The following is a 5031-nucleotide window of genomic DNA, read 5'->3' on the forward strand; positions in this document are numbered from 1 at the left end:
TCTTTCTTTTCCTGTACAATTTAATTTTTTTTTCCCTTTATTTATTATTTTTTTCTTTGTTACTAAATCCAATGTCTATCTTTATACATCTACGGACACTGTCGATGAAATTCTTGCTCGATCATTACCTTATATATATCGAAAATGATTTCTTGTTTACTAATGAGCAAGAAATTCAATCACATTATACGGTTCCTTAGATATGATGGCTATATATCTACCCTATAGATATTCAAATTCCCTTATTATATAAAAAATATGCAAGAAACACCCCTATTAGAAAAGAAAAAAAATAAAATAAAAAATTGAATACAACTCATTGTATTATTCATCTTTTGAGCAATTTGTCCATCATTGAATGGATTCCTTGAAAAAGAGCGGCTAGTAATATTATTTTTTAAAAAAAAATTTAAAAGTGCTATTTTTGTTTGACAATAATGTCCCTACTAATTTTGTATGTATTTGAATATTAAATGGTTTTGTTTGAATGTGTTTCAAGACCTGTCCAAGGAAAATTCTTTGTATTGTCATAGTCTGTCTCTTTAAAAAATATATTCTCTCTAAAATATTTTTTATGGCCGCCGATATTATCTCTATTTCTATTTTCTTTTTCTCCTAAAATTTTTTCTATGCCAATATTATCTCCTCTCCGAATGATAGATGCACTATATTTTATTGTAAATGAATGCGCCCCCCTTAATTATATATTTATCTATATCTATAATAATAATAATATTATTATTAAATAAATGGATTTGCTTTGATTCAAATTGTTATCAGATGAACTTCAGATTTCTATCAAAATTAAAATTTTGATCTAGTTACTCTTCGGCTGAACACATACTCAAGCAACACATTTTTTTTTTTAAAAAAATTGTTTATTTTGTTTTATTTTATTAATGTCTATTTTTATCATATAATGTGCAAGCCAAACTTTTTGAGTTTACTATTAACTTTTTTTTTCTCTTTTTTTTTCCAAGTCCGTTTACCATTAACTTTTCAAGCACAATTTCTCAAAAATCATTAATAAGTAGGATAAAATACAGTTAAAAAAAAAAAATTATAATTGATAAGTGAGATTGACGTGTAGTTAGTGGCGTATGTCTAAATTTTTTTTTTAGCAACTATAGATTTATATATAGATATTCTTGAATGTATTGGAAGGACAATGGTTGAATTTGGTAAAAGGTAATTAGACACCCACATTCCAATTTTGTTTTAAATATTGGGACACTGATTTATAATCCTTATACTGTTATGTTATGTTTTGATTTTAAAGGTAATTTTGATATTTTGCCCCCCTTTTTTTACTAATGTTAAAGTAAGGTTAATTTAGTAATTTTATCACCAAAATTATGATTTGTCATTTTTTACACTTAACCTCTATATATATATATGTGTGTGTGTGTATTTTTGGTAAACTACTCGTGGTTCGTAATGGAAAAATGCATATAAATTGAGCACCCATTTTTGGTAAACTACTCATGGTTCGTAATGGAAAAACGCATATAAATTGAGCACCCTCTTGGATTGAAGGTATGAATTCAAATTTTAGTTTTGTTTTGTTTCTTGATTTTTTCTTTTTTAATTTTTTTTTTTTTCTCAATATATATTTTTAGCTTTTGTACAAGGCATTCATTGAATAGAACATCATCAGTTAATAATCATATATAAGTCTTGTCAAATTTGGTTTTGAAGATATCCACTTTATCAATTTTGTCACCTTCGCTCCTTCTGACTCCAATTCCGAATCATATATTCCAACTAACAATTTGGATTCGGACTCGCGCTCCAAACAACAACTTCCTCACGCCCGAAATCACGAACGCAAATCCTCTGATGTAATTATTTCAGTAGTTTTCTGCAGCGGAATAATTCTTCTCCCTATATGCAAGCAAATATAATATATCTCTACTTTTATATGTGCTGAAAATAATAGAGAACAAATCAATCACAACAAGCCACAAGAACACAAGCAATTTTTTACGTGGAAAACTTTCCCAGTGTGAGGAAGAAAAACCACGAGACCTAGTCAAGTTAAAATCTCCACTATTAACCAAATAATGGGTACACAAAGTCTTCTCTAATCGCAATTAGAGGTTACAAAATGTCTCATCAAGATAACAACAATCTTGGCAAAAAGAAAGAGAATTGGAGAGAAAAATACCAAAACCCGGTTACTGTTTACAGGCACGAATCACTGTTCCCGAGTGCAAAATCCAATCTTCACCGTTCATATTTTAACTCATTGAGTCTTGAACCTCTCCTCTAAATTTCAGCTCGATCGGACCACGGACGAAGCGGGATCGGATATTTGATGAAATCTGGGCAGAATAGAAAAACCTGCGTTTTTCTACCAAAACCAGGTTACTGTTCACGAGTACGAATCACTGTTCCTGAGCTCAAAATCTGATCTCCATCGTTCAGATTGTGCGTCACTGAGTCATGAACCTCTCCTCCAATTTTCAGCTTGATCTGACCACGGACGAAGCGGAATCGGACATTTGATCAAACCTGGGCAGAATGGAAAAACCTGTGTTTTTCTTCTCTTTGTTTTTTTCACTTGCGGCTAACCTCTCTCTCTTTTTATACTAACTTCCTTAGGGTTTTCTTTTCCCTAAAGGCTGGGCTTTGAGCTTTTAATAAAACCCACTTGGGCTTTCCTCCATATAGAAGGAAATAAACCCAACAAATCTCTCCCTTTCCGACTATGTGAAGGGAATCGCCATCCCGGCGATCGAATAACAAACTTCAAACTTCTCCCTTGGTAATATCTTTGTCAACATATCAGAGCCATTATCATCAGTGTGAACCTTCTCAAGTTCAAGTAACTTATTGTTCAACGCATCTCTGATCCAATGGTATCGTACATCAATGTGCTTAGATCTTGCATAGAAACTGGAATTCTTAGCAAGATGAATAGCACTCTGGCTATCACAAAACAACACATACCTCTGCTGCTTGAAACCAAGTTCTCTCAAGAACTTCTTTGCCTATAGGAACTCTTTAGTCGCTTCCGTTGCTGCAATAAACTCTGCGTCTGTCGTAGAAAGAGCAATACACTTCTGAAGTCTCGATTGCCAACCTACAGCCCCACCTGCAAAAGTGATCAAATAACCCGAAGTAGACCTACGAGTATCTACATCCCCTACCATATCTGCATCTGTGTAGCCAACTAACAATGGTTGTCCGTTTCCCAAACCAAGTCTTAAACTGGAAGTGCCTCGAAGATATCTCATGATCCACTTCACTGCATTCCAATGCTTTCTTCCCGGATTTGACAAGAATCGGCTAACTACACCAACTGCATGGGCTATATCTGGTCTTGTGAAAATCATTGCATATATCAAACTTCCTACTGCTGAGGCGTAAGGAACTCTTTCCATGTCTTTCTTTTCCTTATCTGTAGAAGGACATTGCTTTGTACTCAGTCTGAAGTGGGTAGCAAGAGGAAAGCTAACCACTTTAGTGTTGTCCACATTGAACCTCTGAAGCACTTTTTCAATGTACTGCTCTTGTGACAAATATAACTTCTTGGCACTCTTGTCACGACTGATTCTTATGCTAAGAATTTTCTTTGATGGCCCCAAATCCTTCATAGCGAATGACTTACTCAATTGCTTCTTCAACTGTTCAATCCTTGAAGCATTCCTGCCAACAATCAACATATCATCCACATAAAGCAGTAGAATAATAAAATCATCATTAGAGAATTTTTGAACAAATGCACAGTGATCAGAAGTTGTCTTCTTGTAGCCTTGCTCCCCCATAATAGATTCAAACTTCTTATACCACTGTCTCGGTGCTTGTTTCAAACCATATAGGCTTTTCGTCAGCTTGCACACATAATTCTCTTTCCCTTTCACTTTGAAACCCTCTGGCTGCTTCATATAAATCTCTTCTTCCAAATCACCATGAAGGAATGCAGTTTTCACATCCATCTGCTCAACTTCCAAGTCAAGACTAGCTGCTAGGCCGAGTGCTATACGGATCGATGACATCTTTACGACTGGAGAGAAGATCTCATCAAAGTTAATACCTTTTCTCTGACCGAACCCTTTGACAACCAATCTAGCTTTGTACCGTGGCGGTGAAGATAACTCATTTTGCTTCTTCCTATAAATCCACTTGTTTTCTAAAGCTCTTTTTCCTTTAGGTAGCTTCACTAACTCAAAGGTGTGGTTATCATGCAATGACTGCATCTCATCTTGCATGGCCTCAACCCATTCTATCTTTTGTTCATCTTCTATGGCTTCTGAAAAACACTGGGGCTCTCCCCCGTCAGTCAATAACACATACTGTTCTGCTGAATACCGAGTGGAAGGACGTCGGTCTCTGGCAGACTTCCTGGATAGAATCACTGGTGGAATCTCTGGCGCTGTCAACTGCTCATCAGTCTCAATATCTCCCTGAACCTGTAAGGGAACATCCACATCACATGTACACTGGTGGTCATCCTGACCATCATTCTCAACCTGAGATGGCAGATTCTTCAGAGGAGCTGGATCCATATCGTCAAGATATCACCTTGTTGAGACATAAATTTCCCTGCTTTCTCAATATCCTGAATCGTCTGATCTTCTACAAACACGACATCTCTGCTTCTCACAATTTTTTTCTCAACTGGATCATAAAGCTTGTACCCAAACTCATCTTGGCCATAGCCAAGGAATATACACTGTCGCGTTTTCAAATCAAGTTTGAACCTTTCATCTTTTGGAATATGCACAAATGCTTTGCACCCAAAAACTCGCAAACGATTATAGGATACATCCTTACCTGTCTAAACTGGGTCTGGCACAGCAAACTGTAGAGGAACACAGGGTGTAAGATTCAACACATGAATAACTGTGCTCAATGCCTCCCCCCAAATTTTTTTTGGCAATTGGGCTTGTGAAAGCAAACATCTCATTCTTTCAACTAGTGTCCTGTTTATCCTTTCTGCTACGCCATTCAACTGAGGAGTTTTTGGAATTGTCTTTTGATGCCGGATACCCTGTTGTCTACAATACTCATCAAAAGGACCAGAAT

The sequence above is a fragment of the Cornus florida genome, unplaced genomic scaffold (genome assembly GCF_030987335.1).
Source record: "Cornus florida cultivar Cherokee Brave unplaced genomic scaffold, ASM3098733v1 CherokeeBrave_3.0.0_Hap2_Chr10, whole genome shotgun sequence".
NCBI classification, from domain to species: domain Eukaryota; kingdom Viridiplantae; phylum Streptophyta; class Magnoliopsida; order Cornales; family Cornaceae; genus Cornus; species Cornus florida.